The 19,501-nt window shown below is 41.8% G+C and overlaps 1 non-coding gene and 1 pseudogene across 1 annotated transcript; both read left to right on the top strand.

Moving 5' to 3' along the window:
- LOC106612370 (autophagy-related protein 16-1-like) overlaps window positions 1-19,501 on the top strand; it is a 161,335-nt pseudogene that overhangs the window by 36,563 nt on the left and 105,271 nt on the right.
- Window positions 2,876-3,145, top strand: LOC123724189 (small Cajal body-specific RNA 6). The gene has a single exon (XR_006756867.1).

The raw sequence follows: 19,501 nt of genomic DNA, 5'->3' as shown, positions 1-19,501 counted from the left end.
TGTGTATTTTAATGTACACGCTTGTTCCGTGTTGTAGCAGTCTTTCCTGGGTCTTGTTCATTAGTCGCCAAAAGAAAACTGACTGAAGCAGGGAGGGACTACCTGAACTTGTCCAATAAGAAACGCACATTTTAATTTATTTTTGTCGAGTGCTACAATTAACACGGCTCAGACGCCACTCCCTTTCAAATTGACTGCGTCTTTAAGATTTGAGTAGAACTTCCTTAGGCACTGACTGGGTATGGTTCTGTAGTGTATTTGCTAGGAACCCAACTGAAACAAATGGGTGGAAACGGGAAGGACTAACCTGAACTTATCAAATATGAAAGACTTGTTTTCGTTGCTAAATGTTTTCCTTTGCAAAACTTTTTGCTGCGGTGTGCACTAATGAACCCCCTGTTTTCTTCCTGTGTGCAGGTCGCTGTGAGCCGAAGGGTGCTTTGACTGGCAGCAACGCCGGGATCACCAGTATAGAGTTTGACAGTGCTGTGAGTGTCATCCTGCTTAATATCCTACCCTGTCTAAAATGGGGAGGGGAGACTATGATTCTGTCTCTGTTCGTACGTACGTTAGTCACATGCAAAATCTGACACCACTAGCCCAATTTTGACAATTTCTATGAATGATGCCTCTTGCCATAGAGCTACGCCATTTACAAAATTCCAAACTTTGAACAAGTATATCTCCTGTCCCGTTTGAGCTTGAATTGTTGTCACTAATTGGCTCAAGGACTGCATCATTCGTGGCAGGCGACATGTTAACTGTTGCCTCGTTTGTTTTTTGCTTGTGGATGCTTGCACAGCAAGTTAAGCTGGAGTCACAACTGTAGATCTTTGGTCTTTTGTGAACTGTTACAACCAGAACATTGTACTGTTAAAAAAATACTTTGAACTCGATTTTTTGTTTCATTTTCAGGGGGCCTTTCAGTGAGGTTTTTATTATTATTATATATATTTTTTTTAATTGAATGACCTACCTCTGACTGCAATGATGCTTTTCCACTCCACTGTTTAACTGTGATATTGTGTGTCTCAGGGCTCCTCCTTGCTGGCTGCGTCCAATGACTTTGCCAGTAGGCTCTGGACTGTGGATGACTACAGACTGAGGGTAAGTATGCCTCAAAGTGCCCTTCTATTCATCCAGAACAAAACAAACCTTATTTGCTGGTACTTATTGCTGTAGCATGCAAGTGAAGGTTGTAGGGCTGACCCCATTTAGTCAAATGTTTGGTCGATTGGCTGTTGGTCGACCACAATTTGTTTTAGTTGAGTAGTTGCATATAGATATAATTTTTTCATGGAACATGTCTGATTTGCGCCTGTCGCAGTGGACTAATCCATTGACTCGGCTGCGGGAATGCTATAGTCCAAGAAGGGGCGTGTGGCTAGGATGTACAAGGCATGTCTCTCTCTCTCCAGAATGCGATCTCCAGACATTTTGTGAGCATTCATTGTTTCATAACTTCATTGTGAGTTGTTTGCCCTTTGATTGTTAGTGTCTATCAACTCCCCATTACATTCATCACCAGTAGTAGCCTACATTTACTGTTAATTCCCATCATTTGTAATTTATGTTAATCCATTCAATAATATTATTTGTATTATTAGACATTTACCATTATTGTCGGAGTGGACACTTTTGCAGAGCTCAGAACCTATCCTATACTTGTGAGAAACAAGTTTTGGTTTATTTCATACCATTGAGATTTGTCAATTTATTGATTTGTCTTTTGTTTGGTGTGGTCCTGTCAATGTTGAGTAAGGATATGCACCTGATTACGCATATAAAAGAAGGCCAAGGCTACCTGGCCTGCGCGCAAATGTAGGCTTATAAATGTGCCCAATTTGGATATGTCTGACAGTATTTTTTATTAACTTAACACAACACCACTAATGAGCTGCAGACTTTCTCAAAGTACATTTTTCTTCACTTCAAACTGCAAGGAAACAGTTTGTTTTTAGAATCCATTGAAAATGACAATAGTTCCTATTTTGAGCTCTTTCCCTTTCGATAACCATTTGGCATGAAAGGGAAAAATGTAATGTTCTGATCCAATGGAAACGTCAAATTACTTGATTTACGTCATATCACTTGCACAAATGGCCTACAGCTGTGTCTGTTCTGAGTTCACTGGTGCAGTAAACTGAGGGCCCAGAATATTTTATAAAATTGTGCGAGTTTCAGGCCAGACACAGTTGGTAGTTGCCTCAATGTTTCAAGTACGTTGGCTACGCATGACCTGTCTGCAACGTTATTTTTAGCAGGATATTTTGTACCTGCAGGCTGCAATGTTATGTGTTGGTTTTATGTAGGCTATTACATAGTTGGCAGTGGCAATATAAGTAACATTTAGGTTTGTATCATTTTAATTTAGATGAACCAAATGACAACATTTTTTTATTTAAAGACTATTATACATTTTATTTTAGCCTATTACCGGCAACTTCAGGAGCGTAACGGAAGTATCTGCGAAGGCCAGCGGGAGGAGGGTCGGGAACAGGTTTTTTTTCTTCTGGTTAGGCTATCTTCATCTCTGGCTCCTTATTGAGTCATTTGTGTCGTAATTATTTAATCAAACAGCATGCTTAAAGCATCAGACAAGCTCCGTGTATATATAGTTGATTTTATTAAAACGCATGGGGAAAATATTTCGACCATTCGATTGGTGGAAAGGAAAGACGTATTGATCGAACCAAGATTGTTTTCAGTTGGGAACATCCCTAGATGGTTCTTAGGATGGGTTCAGCAGTTATAGCTTTCTATGATCCATGCTATGTGGTCAGGAAATACTTCTCTCCCTATGTATATCAGGACATTTTTGGAGCCTAAAATGTCCTTCTAGGCTGTTTGTCAGATACTGCAAAAGTCATATGTTGGTCAATGATGTTATGTAAAAGGTCTGACGCCCAGTTCCACTCCCCTGCTATCCATCGGCTCCCAACAGCCCCTGCTCTACCCCCCAGCATGCTCTAGTTGTGCATCGTTGGACACAGGGGCTGCTGACATAGAGGATAACCTCACATCCTGTATCTCTAAGAGACCATGGCGTCACTGTGTTGATGGACATCCAACAGAACCAATCACTAAGGGGTATCAAGCTGTGGTACGGGGCTGGGCCGCTGATCTCAACTTTCAAACTGAGACCATACCTGTTTTCACAAACACAAAAGGCAATGCACTTTCCATTCATCTTAATGTGGCTGGGCCAATAAGAGGTGCTGTTTTTGTTCTGTCGCACAACCCCCCCCCTAGCACACACTGACAGGCCACAGCGGGAAGGTGCTGCCGGCTCGTTTTCTCCTGGACAACACTCGCATCGTCTCCGGGAGCTACGACAGGACTTTGAAACTGTGGGACCTGCGCAGCAAATTCTGTACTTTTTTTTTTATTTTCCCCATTGGTGTTAGCATTTCGTTGACATTCCTCTTTTTGTTTCCTCTTTTTAAAGGATGTCTTTTTAATGCGATTAATGAGATTAATGCGGATTCAGTGTATGTTCTACTCGTTGGGGATTCGTTTTTCTTGTGGATGGAGCCTTTGGTCAGTTCTGAACGCCCACTTTCTTCCCCTCAGGCATGAAGACTGTGTTTGCTGGATCCAGCTTTAATGATATAGTCTGCACAGAGCAGTGCACAGAGCAGTGCCATTTCGATAAGAAAGTGCGGTTCTGGGACATCAGGTGAGTGTGGAGAGTGACACTTTATTCGGATAGTCCCCAATAGATGGTTTATAGACATCCACCTAACTATCTACTAAGCTTAAAGGGGTAATCTACAGTTAAAACAAAGTGTTTTCCCTGCCAGTTTCAGTAAAATGCTGCGGGATAGGGCTGGAGAAATATAACCACTCTCAAAATATATTAACCAGAGCTATGGATACAAGGACTGACCATCCATGATGTCAAAATTAGTTTTAACTATGTTTTGAGGCTATATACTGTTTTACAGTTGAACAAACATTGGAATAAAACATGCTTGTATTTTGTGTTCTGATGGGGTACGACATTTGAACTAACGTCATGAGGCATTTATAAGTTATTTTCTTAGTCAATGGGTACATATCATTAATTTACCAAAACGGTAAACCTAACCATATCCCTAATAAAACTTAACATATGCTTTCCATTTGTTTTTCAAGCTCTGCCATGAAATTAGCAGCAGCAGCAGTACAAAAACTAAGCAGAGCAAACACATTCCTCTCTCCTAGAAGAGGAATAAAGGGGAATTACAATCAATCTAAATTTGGTGGTATTTTTCCCCAGACTTAAATGTTCTTCTGATGTGATTTAGACTTGGAACATCCCATTTCGTTGTTTCTCTAAAAATAATTGCAATTCTGAATGAGTAACACAATGATCCAAAACCAGGAAAAAATAAAACAGAGAAAACAGAATTTGGGGAATTTTTATTTTATTGGCCCCCCCTTAAAAATTGCATCATAGCCTTTTTAGGCAATATTGCCAAGCAATGTTCCTGGAAACAGCGGGATATGAGACACTGGAGCAATAATGAGCAACATGAAAATCAAATTGTGCTTCATATGAAATCTATTTAACTTAATTTCCACATTTATATACTCATCTCTTATAGCTTATTGCGAGTTGACTGCCACAGCTGTAGTGACATTCATCAGCAAACAAGCAATACAGGTGTTGCCCTGCTTTGTCCAGCCACTCAACCTGCTTCTAGTCAGGTCAATGGAAATGCAGACAAAGATAATTACGTTGAACAAAAATATTAACGCAACATGCAACAACTTCAAGGATTTGACTGAGTTTACAGTTCATATAAGGAAATCAGTGAATTGAAATAAATTCATTAGGCCTTAATTTATAGATTTCACAAGACTTGGAATACAGATATGCATCTGTTGTTCACCGATAAAGGTAGTGTCTGGTGTGACCATTTGCCTCGTGCAAGCGCGACAACTCCATCGCATAGAGTTGATCAGGCTGTTGATTGTGGCCTGTGGAATATTGTCCCATGTTGCTGGACATTGGTGGGAACTGGAACACGCTGTCATACACTTCGATCCAGAGCATCTCAAACATGCTCAATAGGTGACATGTCTGAGTATGCAGGCCATGGAAGAACTGGGACATTTTCAGCTTCCAGGAATTGTGTACAGATCCTTGCGCATTGGGGTTGTGCATTATCATGCTGGAAACAATGGGCCGCAGGATCTCGTCACGGTATCTCTGTACATTCAAATTTCAATTGATAAAATGCAATTGTGTTCGTTGTCAGTAGCTTATGCCTGCCCATACAATAACCCCACCGCCACCATGGGTCACTCTGTTCACAACTTTGACATCAGCAAACCACTCGCCAACACAACGCTATACACGCTGTCTGCCAGTGGCCATTGAAGGTGAGCATTTGCCTACTGAAGTCTGTTACGACGACAAACTGTAGTTGGGACGACCCTGGTGAGGACGACGAGAACACAGATGAGCTTCCTGAAAACGGTTTCTGACAGTTTGTGCAGAAATTCTTTGGTTGTGCAAACCCACAGTTACATCAACTGTCCGGGTGGCTGGTAGCTAGCTAACAATTTACATGTCTAGCTAGCTAATTTAGCCAGTTTGTCCCATTTGACTTTGCATAAGCTCCAGTTAGCATACTAAACGATTAGCATACGCCCTACAATAGATATTTTCATCAGTTAAACATGGCAGACTCAACACGGGATGTATGTATTAACATCATATATTGCAGAAGGGAAACATTTTACGTGAATGGCCAACATTTCACTCCAAAAGGGAGTTGATTTTTTTCTCACCTCAAACTGTCATGCTGCCAAACAAAATTCCCCAGATAATACATTTTTCTGTAATTTTCAATGGAAAAATGTTGCTGCAAAATTGGCAAAAATTTGCTGGTGTATCAGCCTTTTAGTTGTTAATTAACCATTTTTATTTTACCAGGTATATGTATTTATTAGGGCTCCCCACTACTGCCAAGGCAGCAGCTACTCTTCCTGTGATCCAAACACATTAAGGAACTTTAAACATAGAAGATAAACCACATTATTACACCATCACATATCTACAATACAAAATGTATAATACCACCATGCAACGTTATTTCTATGTGTGTGTAGTGCTAGCGTTTTGTGCATATTGTGTGCGTCTCTTCACAGTCCCCGCTGTTCTATAATGTGTATCTTTTTTTATATATTTTTTTATCTGATTATGGCTGCTTGCATCAGTTATTTTGTGAATAGAGTTTTATGTAGTATGGCTCTGTGGTACTGTGCGCCTTCCATGTTCTGGACTTGGATTGTGAAGAGACCTCGTGTGGCATGTCTTGGGGTATGCATGGGTGTCCTTCAGCATGTCAACACTTCTTACAAAAACGAGTCGATTTCTCCTCCACTTTGAGCCATGAGAGATTGACGTGCATATCATTAATGTTAGCTCCCCCGTGTACATTTAAGGGGCGAGCTGTGCTGCCCTGTTCTGAGCCAATCGCGATTTTCCTGAATCCCTCTTTTGTGGCACCTGACCACCACGACTGAACAGTAGTCCAGGTGTGACAAAACTACGGCCTGTAGGACCTGCCTTGTTGATGGTGTTAGGGCGACCTCTGTTCATAAAAGCATTGCTCTGCCTTACCTTAGCTACTGTTCTATCAATGTTTTGACCATGACCATTTACAATCCAGGGTTACTCCAAGCAGTTTAGTCACCTCAATTTCCTCATTATTCATTATGAGGTTTAGTGAATGATGTGTCCCAAATAACATGCTTTTAGTTTTTTTGAAATATTTAGGACTAACTTATTCCTTGCCACCCATTTTGAAACTAACTGCAGCTCTAAGTGTTGCAGTCATTTCAGTTGCTGTAGTAGCTGACGTGTATAGTATTGAGTCATCAGACCCCGGTGGCTTGTCATTGTTGATGGACACTTTTTATTTTATTTTTATCTGTTCCACGCTCACTTTACAGAATTCAAAATTACAATGCTTGTCTTTTCATATTTTGGTCAGATATACAATGGCAAGGAAAAGTATTTGAACCCTTTGGAATTACCTGGATAAATTTGACAAATTTCATCAGATCTTCATCGAAATCACAACAATAGACAGTATGCTTAAACTAATAACATACAAATTATTGTATTTTTGTCTATTGAATACATCATTTGAAAAAGGTAGGTTGGAAAAAGTATGAACTCCTAGTCTAATGACTTCTCCAAAGCTAATTTATGTCAGGAGTCAGCTAACCTGGTGTCCAATTAATGAGATTGGAAATTTTGGTTAGAGCTGCCCTGCCCCATAAACACTCACAAAATGTGAGCTTGCGTTTCACAAGAAGCATTGCCTGACGTGAACCATGCCTCGAACAAAAGATATCTCTGAAGACCTAAAATTAAGAATTGTTGCCTTGCATAAAGCTGGAAAGGGTTACAAAAGTATCTCTAAAAAGTCAGTCCATGGTAAATCAAATGTCTATAAATGGAGAAATTTCAGCACTGTTGCTACTCTCCCTAGGGAGTAGCCGTCCTGCAAAGATGACTGCAAGAGCACAGCACAGAATGCTCAATGAGGTTAAGAAGAATCCTAGTGTCAGCTAAAGACTTACAGAAATCTCTGGAAGATGCTAACATGTCTGAGTCTATGATATGTAAAACACTAATCAAGAATGGTGTTCATGGGACTCCATGGGGACTCCATGGAAGAAGCCACTGCTGTCCAAAACATTTGCTGCACGTCTGAAGTTCGCAAAAGAGCACCTGGATGTTCCACAGTGCTACTGGCAAAATATTCTGTGGACAGATGAAACTACAGGTGAGTTTGTTTGGAAGGAACACACAAAACTGTGTGGAGAAAAAAAAAGGCACAGGACATCAACCTCATCCCAACTGTAAAGTATGGTGGAGGGGGCATCATGGTTTGGGGCTGCTTTGCTGCCTCAGGGCCTGGACAGCTTGCCATCATCGACAGAAAAATGAATTCCCAAGTTCATCAAGACATTTTGCAGGAGAATGTTAGGCTATCTGTCCGCAAATTGAAGCTCAACAGAAATTGGGTGACGAACAGGACAACGACCCAAAAACACAGAAGTAAATCAACAACAGAATGGCTTGAACAGAAGAAAATACACCTTCTGGAGTGGCCCAGTTAGTCCTGACATCAACCTGATTTGAGATGCTGTGGCATGACCTCGAAGCGGTTCACACCAGACATCCCAAGAATGTTGCTGAACTGATACAGTTTTGTAAAGAGGAATGGTCCAAAATTCCTCCTGACCGTTGTGCAGGTCTGATCCGCAACTACAGGAAAACGTTTGGTTGAGGTTATTGCTGCCAAAGGAGGGTTAACCCTGTTATTAAATCCAAGGGTTCACATACTTTTTCCAACCTGCACTGTGAATGTTTACATGGTGTTTAATAAAGATGTAAAAAAAATTATTATTGTTTATTAGTTTAAGCAGACGGTGTTTGTCTTGATTGACTTAGATGAAGATCAGATCAAATGTTATGACCAATTTATGCAGAAATCCAGGTAATTCTAAAGGGTTGACATACTTTTTATTCCCACTGTACCTGGACGTGTAGTGTCTGTTTGTTTCTGGCATGTCATCGCCTAAGTTTGCTAATCTTGCCAATGAAAAAAATAATTAAAGTAATTATCTGATTTAATGAATGATGGAGTGGAGTTTGCCTTTTTGCCCAAAATGTAATTTAAGGTGCTCCAAAGCTTTTTACTGTTCTTTTATATAAATGATCTTTGTTTCATAGTATAGTTTCTTATTTTTATTCAGGTTAGTCACGTGATTTCTCAATTTGCAGTATGTTTGTACTTCCAGATGTAAGTTTTTACTAGGGATGCACCCGATATGACATTTTTGGCTGTATTTTCCTTGCCCCCCAAAAAATACAAATTTTTATTAAAAAAAAAAATTGCTGCCTTTTAAGCATTCTAGTATAGTTAACACGCACTGACTAAAAAGTTATTTTGTTGGCATTTACATATGTCCCCATTACCATTAAAACATAATCAAAACAGATTTATTTCATTTGCTGTTGTTTCGTTGTTCAGTCGTTAAATTCTCAACCAGGATTTCATCATGCGTGTCGAGCAGTGAAGTTTCAGCTCTGTCTGTGTCTGCCACTTTTCTTTGTGTGCACTGTCACTGTCGGTTTTAAACTTGTCCAGCTGTGTCTGTAACATTTCCGTCAACCCTGTTTCTGTCTCTATCGAAGTAGCGGTCCTTGTACCTAGCATCGAGCATGGTGGAGATAAAGTAAAGAGGCTCAGAGAATGCCACCGACTCGCTTGTTTAACCCCACGGTCTGTGTCTGCAGTTTTGTAGTGCAGGCGTTTCAATGCCATGACAGAGGGTATCACGTCCTGCAGACGCAGTTGATAAGCTTATTTCTCGAGTCCGTTGTTCAAATGGAGCTAGGAGTGTGTTTGTTTCCAAGTTTCAATCATGTTCTCACGCCATTTTGAAATGGCAGCAGAGGTATGAGAACCAGCACGTTCTTGAGCATGCTATCTGGCTTTCCTCAGTACGAAATCCTCGTCGACCCACTGTGCTGTCAGACTCGGCATGCTCATGTACCGGTGCTCGACCAGTCGGCAAGCTAACATCCACGACAGAACGGTTGATTGTCAAGGGCAATGAATTCCATTATATTGCTGTTAATGGATTTCGCCCTTTGTTGTCTTGCTGAAATTTTCTTACTCTTTCAAATGACTGCTTGCCTTAAACTTGTTTAATTTTCGAAAGTGTGCTCTTAGTGTTTTAATGCATTTTTTTCTTTGTACGAACTGGATTTTCCGTGGCGTCATCTATCTACGTTATATAGGTATGCACATCTGCGTTAAACTAGACATCGGGCGATGTTGGCATTTTGATATTAGATATTGTCCGATTCCTATATGCTTACCCGACTAGATCGTGCATCCCTAATTTTTGTAATTTTCTTAATGGGTTCATGCTTATTAGTGTAACTGGAATAAGCAATTTCATCAATGTGTCAAGTGCAGTGTATGGTTGAGGCTCATTACACACCACAGACCAGCAAATATTCTTTACATCAACTTAAGAATCACTACAAAACGTATTGTATGACCTCTTATACACTATCCTAGGCCCAGCCTTTGGAACTTTGGGTTTCCTAGGCATTTCTACTATACTGCTCAAAAAAAATAAAGGGAACACTTAAACAACACATCCTACATCTGAATGAAAGAAATAATCTTATTAAATACTTTTTCTTTACATAGTTGAATGTGCTGACAACAAAAATCACACAAAATAAATTGGATTTCCATTGATTATCAACCCATGGAGGTCTGGATTGGAGTTCTTACTCCAAAATTAGAAGTGAAAACCACACTACAGGCTGATCCAACTTGATGTAATGTCCTTAAAACAAGTCAAAATGAAGCTCAGAATGCCTGTGTGTGCTGTGTGTTGGGTGTGTGTGTGTGTGTGTGGCCTCCATGTGCCTGTATGACCTCCTACAACGCCTGGGCATTGGTCCTGTACTGTGAGATGGCGGATGGTCTGAGGATCTCCTCCCAGACCTGGACTAAAGGCATCCGCCAACTCCTGGACAGTCTGTGTTGCAACGTGGCGTTGGTGGATGGAGCGAGGGCATGATGTCCCAGATGTGCTCTAATTGGATTCAGGTCTGGGGAATGGGCTGGCGGCAGTCCATAGCATCAATGCCTTCCTCTTGCAGGAACTGCTGACACACCCAGCCATGAGGTCTAGCATTGTCTTGCATTACGGAGGAACCCAGGGCCAACTTCGCACCAGCATACTCGTCTCACAAGGGGTCTGAGGATCTCATCTCGGGTACCTAATGGCAGTCAGGCTACCACTGATGCGAGCACATGGAGGGGCTGTCGCGGGCCCCAAAGAAATGCCACCCCACACCATGACTGACCCACCGCCAAACGGTCATGCTGAGGATGTTGCAGGCAGCAGAACGTTTCTCCACGGTGTCTCCAGACCTGTCACGTCTGTCACGTGCTCAGTGTGGAACCTAGCTTCATCTGAAAGAGCACAGGGCGCCAGTGGCGATTTGCCAATCTTGGTGTTCTCTGGCAAATGCCAAACGTCCTGCACGGTGTTGGGCTGTAGCACAACCCCCCACCTGTGGACGTCAGGCCCTCAATACCACCCTCATGGAGTCTGTTTCTGAAGTTTGAGCAGACCACATGCAGTACATTTCTGTGGCCTGCTGGAGGTCATTTTGCAGGGCTCTCGCAGCAAGCTTCTCCTGCCTTCCTTGAACAAAGGCGGTGGAAGGTCTTGCTGCTGGGTTGTTGGCCTCGTCCACATCTTCTGATCGCTGCAGCCTGTCTCCTGGTGGTAGGCCTCCATGCTCTGGACATTACGCTGACAGACACAGCAAACCTTCTTGCCACAGCTCGCATTGATGTGGGACATCCTGGATGAGCTTTGCACTACACTGAGCCACTTGTGTTTCAAGGGTTGTAGACTCCAAGTCTCGTGCACCACTAGAGCGTAAGCACTACCAGCATTCAGTCGACCAAAACATCAGCCAGGAAGCTATAGGAACTGAGAAGTGGTCTGTAGTCCCCACCGGAGAACCACTCCTTTATTGGGGGTGTCTTGGTAAATGCCTATAATTTCCACCTGTTGTCTATTCCATTTGCAACAGTATGGCATGAAATTTATTGTCAATCAGTGTTGCTTCCTAAGGTGGTGGTTTGATTTCGCTAGAAGTGGTGATTGACTTGGAGTTACATTGTGTTGTTTAAGTAGTTCCCTTTATTTTTTTGAGCAGTGTGGTTTTTACTCTAACGGACAACTAGGTCAAACAACCAAGTGTATTCACCCAAAGGGTCAAACGGCTAAAAAGACCTGTTTCCCCAGCACGTATTTATGCCCTGCTTTAGGCAGCGTCTCCTCTCTAAACACTGCTACATTTTTTGTTACAGGCGGGAAGTTAATTGATGTGGGTAATAATGTTCCTTCATCTGACCTGACCTCTGGCCACATTCCACCCTTATCAGTGAACCGCAACATGTACATTTCCTCCTTCATATAAACAGTAACTTCTGTGTAGCAAGTATTCAAATTACAAAACCCAATACTATCGACACGTTTAGAGTTTGAAAGTAGGTCTTCATGCTGCTATGGGGGAATATCCAAATAATGAGAATGTTTTGGGCGGAGGAGCAGCTGGGGAAAATCATATATACCCAGTGCATTTGTGTCATGGGCAATGGTTGTATGGGGTCTTTGCCTGGGGTCATTTTCTTATGACACTGGCTTTTGAAATGCAGGTGTATTCATTAGGAACCCAGAGGAAAAGAAAAATCTGCCTTACGCAGAGGAGGGACCTGCAATTTGCTGTCTGATTTTTGTGCTCCTATTAAATATCCCTCTCATCGCCTGTTACCATTTTTTGCTTGTGCCGTCTGTTCATTTTGTTGTTCTGACTTTATTTATTTTATTTATTTTTTTAGAGCAGAGAGTATCGTCTGCGAGCTGGAGCTTTAGGCCCGGAGTCCGTCTCTTGACCTGAACCACGACCGCACCAAACTACTCACCTGCTCAGGACGACCTGGATTAAGATCATTGTTTTGCGCAACAACGCCGTCCGTCAGACCTTCAGGTACAGGACATGTCACTTTAGTACTGTGGACTCAAGCTCATTTACCGACCACAAATTTGGTGTTATTCTTTTTGGGTGGGGTTAGGCAGATGGAGCTGAATTACAGATGACGGTAATACAATGACAATCATGGCAGTAATGTGCACTAACTGAAACTAGAGCTACTACAATTAGCAATATGAGAGAATATCTAGGCATACCATTCCTCCATAAAATGTTAGGAAACCATACAAACAGACATTTTTCACAAATTGTGTAATTGTTGCATAATCTCGTTAACCTGGTGAAACTAAAATGATCCGCGATTTGTTCTGATGCTAATTGGGTGCGGTAAGCATGTTAGAAATCAAGATGTCGGCTTCAGAAGTCTCCACCCTTGCGAAAGGAAAGTCAGCCTATGCTATTTAACGTCGCAGGCGAAGAAGCTTAAGCAACCTCACTAATCCTGATACGCCCAAATAACCAGTGACGAAAATCCAAGAACCAGCACTGATGCTGCTTGTTATCTCACGCATCCCATAGGATGGTGACAGATTCTATGGTACTAGAAGTTGCGTTATGTAGGTTGTCACGAGCGATTATGACTTATGTCAGAAGTAGTTTGTCAGAAATATTGATCCCTAAAAGTCCAATCATGGGCGTACAGTAATTTCAATTAATGGTATACCTGTGGATTCGTGGTAAATAACTTGAATGAAATGCCCTTATGAGCTTAGTTGAACTGTCAACCCCATCAGCGCAACATAAGTATGTATATTTAAAATATCATACCAAGTGTTCGAGTTCACAGTACAAAACTATCATGTTGATCTCATGGACTAAGTCCTTGTATCCATAGAATTGTTGTCCATTTTCCTTTCAGATGACATTTTTGCCTGCATTAGTTTGTTGGAAAGTTCCATAACGGGTTTTAGACATACTTTAGAGTAAATGACACCTTGTTAATATAATTAAAACCACAATGGCTATGCTTTGCAGCAAACTTGTTGCATGTAAATTGCGTATAAAAAGTAGTAACATGCAGATTGGCTGCAGTATTTGGATGTGTTGAGGTTGGGGCCGTAGGAACTTGCCTCTAAAAAAGATTTGACCTAGGATAAAGTGTTAACCTCTGGGCCAGGGGGCGGACGAATTGTCCTACCTACGTAACAGCCACTTGAAGCCTGTGGCGCGATTTTCAAAACCTTAAAAATCCTATTACTTCAACCTCAAACATATGACTATTTTACAGCTATTTAAAGACAAGACTCTCGTTAATCTAACCACACTGTGTCCGATTTCAAAAAGGTTTACACTGAAAGTTAAAACATTAGATTAAGTAGCAGAGTACCAAACCAGAAATAATCAGACACCCATTTTTCAAGCCAGCATATAATGTCACAAAAACCCAGAAGAAAGCTAAATGCAGCACTAACCTTTGAAGATCTCTTCACTCAGATGACAAACCTAGGACATTATGTTATACAACACATGCATGTTTTGTTCAATCAAGTTCATATTTATATCAAAAACCAGCTTTTTACATTAGCATGTGACGTCTGTGAATCAGGATAGCACCACAAACTTCCGGGAATTCGCTAACATTTTACTAAAATGACTCACGATAAACGTTCACAAAAAGCATAACAATTATTTTAAGAATTATAGATACAGACCTCCTCTATGCACTCGACATGTCGATTTTAAAATAGCGTTTTGGTGAAAGCACATTTTGCAATATTCGCAAGGCATAGCCCAGAACATCACGGGTTAGCTTATTTAGACACCCGAAGTTTAGCACTCACCATAATCATATTTACTATTATAAAAGTTTGATTACCGTTGTCGGCCAGAATGCACTCCCAAGATGCTATAATATCAAATGTTGGTTTGGTCCAAAATAATCCATCGTTATATCCGGTAGCGGCGTTTAATTCAAGGTTCCAGACACTATCTGAAATGGTAAATTGTGGGTTTCCGCACATGGGACGCGTGACAAAAAAAAAATTCAAATATTCATTACCGTACTTCGAAGCATGTCAACCGCTGTTTAAAATCAATTTATGCCATTTTCTGAAAAGCGATATTATTCGACAGGAAGCTCCTTTTCGCAAACAGAGGAAAAATCACAAAGGCGGGGGCGGTGGGTCGCTGTGAAGTCACAGAGTCCGACTGTCACCGAGAAAGGCGATCAAGTGTTTCAGCCTGGGGCTGGGATGACGACATTCAGGTTTTTCGCTGAATGGACGATTTAGGAAGTGTCAATGCTAGAGCAGAGATCCTTAGTAAATGATAGAGATGGAAAAGGAAGTTCAAGAAATGGTCAGACAGGCCACTTCCTGTAAAGGAATCTCTCAGGTTTTGAACTCACATTTGAGTTCTGTTAAGTACTACAGACACCACTCAAACAGTTTTAGAAACTTTAGGGTGTTTTTTAATATCATATGTAATAAGTATATGCATATTCTAGTTACTGGGCAGGGAGTGGTAACCCAGATTAAATCTGGGTATGTTTTTATCCAGCCGTGTCAATACTGGCCCCTAGCCCTAACAGGTGGTTTAGTGGGAGTGTGAAGAGATTGTGGAACAGGGATTGGAGATTGCCAAAATTGAGATTTTGCTTGTGTAAACCACATTGATTCTTGACTGTTGCTTACTTTGCAGGACTGAGACGCACACCACAGGATCATCGCTGAGGCTAGCGCCCCGCTTATTGTAGTTCAGCAAAAAGTACACAACGTGAGGTGTTAAATTACAATCAGATGATTATGGATTTACATTCCTCCATCTTCGCCATAATCATACATGAAAGGAGTCAAATGTAGCTATAATAACACGATGTATAGTTACATATAATCATTTCAAAGAATACACATCACGAGAACACTTATTTAACTGTAACGTGAACTTATACCAAATGGATATGGATGAAGTGCATTTGTAAAACTGAAAGTGCGATCCAACGCATTTAACCATGGAAAGAGGCGTATGGGTTGAATATAAACAGTATAGCAATTCCTCCGCAATGCAATCAAACAAGCTAAATGCCAGCAACAGATGGCAGATGCAATTCAACAGCTCAGACACGTGATGTATGTGGCAGGGCTCGCAGAAATCACGGACTACAAAAATAAACCAGCCACGCCACGTCAGACAAAATAAACGCCTTCTTTGCCCGCTGGAGAATAATACAGTGCCACTGCTGCGCCCGTTTTACGGGCTTGATACAATTAGCACAGCCAAGCCGAGGCTGCGCGACGGTATGCGGAGGGGTGAAAAAGATCAACTTTATGCAATTGCCAGCGGCGACGGCCGGGTGATTTAATCAATCATATCGAGTGGTTCCATGACGAATTTTTGACTATGCGATCCTGGGCTGGAGACTTCTTCAGCAAAGATGGTTGACAAAAATACTAGGCTGGAAGCAAATGGGGTGGTATAACGAATCATGCAAAAAAATGTACAGTTGACAGGAATGTTAGTTAATGTATAAATAAACAAGTATGATTTTTTATTTTTTTTTATCATAAAGTTAATTTATGAAAATTAAAATTTAGCAAGCTTAGCTGACTAGCTAACATTAGCCATCTAGCCACAGCTTTATGGATGTTGTGACATGAGTATGAACTTGTATCTGGTTGGTTTGTTTTAAGGGGACTCCCTGAAACAACCAGCAAACCAGGCTGTTATTTTGTGAAACAGTGGATGGGTTTAGCTAGCTAAGATTTATCAAATTGAATGCACAATTTTGTAAGCTTCTTGTTGATATCTGCCATGCAAATGCAGATAGATGAAACAGAGTTAGCTATGTACTTCATTATTGTGCAGTGGAGGTTAAAATACCTGTATGCCTATGGATGTGTCGCTATGTAGCCGATCTGTATGGACCCAAACGTTGATAAGTATTAGTTAGTGAAACTCTAGCTATGAACCTTAGTTATCAGTAGCCAGTTGTATCAACTTCAAAACAATCTGAATGGGACATTAATGAAGCCTATGGATTGAGTAGAATATAATATAACTTCTTTGCCAAGGATGCAAGTCATATATGAAGTTATTACTCATGCATGCGAGTAACCAAGCATTTGTAGGCCGTATACATTTAATATATTCACTGAACTGCACTCTACCTTTGGCAAATAAAGGTGATAGTATGAATGTCAATACCAGGAGTACACTAATTCAGTCTGAATGATGCTGTGTCTGCATGTATGTATTACAATTATACACTTCAGATAAATCGTTGGGTTATCAATGGTTACATTACTGTAACTATTAGACTCAGAAACAGGATTTAACTATTAAACCGTGATGTAATTATATATAAGATATATAAAACAGTACACTACACTTCATATGCAACTGTAAATACTAAAACCAGTTAATCTCTATCTAATAAACTTTGGGCTGACTAAGGGCATCATAGGGGTGTGAGGTGGGTGGATGTGGATGGGGGTTGGCACTTCACCCCACATCAAAAAACATCTACAGACGAGAGGACATGTTTTAGTTTTGTTTTTATTTTTTTTTATTCGCCAACATTGTTAGTCATCATAATAATCAGGAGGTGGTAGAACCAACCTTGGATCATTAACCTGGGACCCCCTGTAATTCAATGTAAAGCATCATTTTAATATTCCTGTTGACCTGACCACACCCCTCTCACCTCTGATCATGCAGCTCCCTCTATGTAGCCAGTTCAGATGGAGGGTGCAATCATTACATGATTTAATCTAGAGGATTTAGGAGAAGAGAGGGATGAAAGATTTTTGAAAATAAGGTGTTAAAGACACGTGTTAATAGGAATCTTGTGTGTGGCCTCACCTGGTGTCTACACACACTAAGTTGCTGCAGAGCACCTTATGCTATAAAACATGAACGGACACACGAGAAAACAAATAGTAGTTATAGAAATAATGAAGAAAGGCACTCGTTCTTCTTGAAGGTGGAAGGAGCCACAGTTATAACAGCTGAGTCTATTTACTGCACAAACACAATCCATCAACTGGGGATGGATACATGACTGTGTAGGTGTGGGTTATAGCGTTAATTGTTCTACATTTTCTTCAATATGGGCGATTTAAAATAGCCTGTTTTGCTATGCTTTTGTACAGACATTAAACCGCTTAACTTTACCTAAACAGCACCTCCTCACCTGAGAAGTAGAAACTGGAACGAAAACTGGGAATTTAATAACTGCACTGACATAGCTAAGTAAATGGAAGAACATTCTTATTGCAATGTGAATTACACTTAAAGAGCCTTTGGTTGTAACATAGTGTAGTCTATGGTGCTGCCAAGGAACAGCACCCCTCTTCGGCAAGTAGGGGAGGTGAAGATCTCCTGCACACACGGATTGCCTCTTGCTGGGCTATGGACCCCATCCTTGAAACATCCTGCAGAGCAGAGACTTCTCCTCTAAGGCTGAAGTAGCGAGCTGCAGATCCCCTCCTCCGGTCCACGTGTCCATCCTCGCTGATGTTATGTGCAGGACACAGGTAGCCTTCTGGCCACACACCTGAATTTCTCCCAGATGGCCCTAGTCATTAAACCCTGCAATGCCCTACACATTGCCGCAGTTAATCAATTTGAAGGAATCTCCAGCTACAAGGCATAGAGGAATAGCGGAAGACAATGTAATAATAACAACTAAACTTGCACATCAATACCAGGTATTGTGGACGCCTAAAGTACACTGCTCAAAAAAAAAAATAAAGGGAACACTTAAACAAATACAATGTAACTCCGCAAGTCAATCTCACTTCTGTGAAATCAAACTGTCCACTTAGGAAGCAACACTGATTGACACACATCATGCTGTTGTGCAAATGGAATAGACGACAGGTGGAAATTACTGAGGCAATTAGCTAAGACACCAAAAGGAGTGGTTCTTGGTAGGTGAGGACCACAGACCTGAGTACTTCTCAGTTTTCTTTGCTGGCTGATCTTTGGTCCACTTTTGAATGTGGTGGTGACTCTAGTGGTCAGCAGATGAACGGAGTCTTACAACCCACACAAGTGCCTTCAGGTAGTGCAGCTCATCCAGGATGGCAGCACACACATCGAATGCGGAGCTGTGGCAGGAAGGTTGCTGTGTCTGTCAGCATGTAGTGTCCAGAGCATGGAGGCGCTAAAGAGGAGACAGGAGTACATCATGGAGGCGTGGAGGAGGCCGAGGAGGCAACAACAACCCAGCAGCAAGACCTTCCCTACCCGCCTGTGTGCAAGGGAGGAGAAGCTGACAGAGCCCTGCAAGGCAAAAATGACCCCTCCAGCAGGGCCACAAATGTGCACATGTGTCTGCTCGGGCAGGTCAGGAATGAAACAGACTCCATGAGGGTGGTAAGGAGGGCCCAACGTCACAGGTGGGGCGTTGCAGCCTAACACCATGCAGGACGCTTGGCATTTGCCAGAGAACACCAAGATTGGCAAATTCGCTCACTGTAGCCGCCTGTGCTCTTCACAGATAAGAAACAGATTCCGCTGAGACACGGAAGAGATGACAGAGTCTGGAGATACGCGTGGAGAACGTTCTGCTGCCGCAACATAACCCTCCAGCGCGACCGGTTTGGCTTTGGGTCAGTCATGTGGTGTGGGGTGGCATTTCCTTGGGGGGGCCGCTGTACAGCCTCCAGTGATGTGCTCAGAGAGAGTAGCCCTGACTGCCATTATATGGTACCGAGATTCGAGATCCTCAGACCCCTAGAGACCATATGCTGGTGCGGTTGGCCCTGGGTTCCTCCCTAATGCAAGAGACAATGTGCTAGACCTACATGTGGCTGGAGTGTGTCAGTTCCTGCGAGAGGAAGGCATTGATGCTATAGGACTGGCCCGCCCGTTTCCCCAGTAGACTCGCAATTGAGCACATCTGGGGACATCAGTCTCGCTCATCCTCAACGCTACGTTGTAACCACA

Source organism: Salmo salar, chromosome ssa09, assembly GCF_905237065.1.
Source record: "Salmo salar chromosome ssa09, Ssal_v3.1, whole genome shotgun sequence".
Classification (NCBI taxonomy): Eukaryota; Metazoa; Chordata; class Actinopteri; order Salmoniformes; family Salmonidae; genus Salmo; species Salmo salar.
The sequence above is the reverse complement of the archived record's forward strand: the minus strand, read 5'-3'. Positions and strand labels throughout refer to the sequence as shown.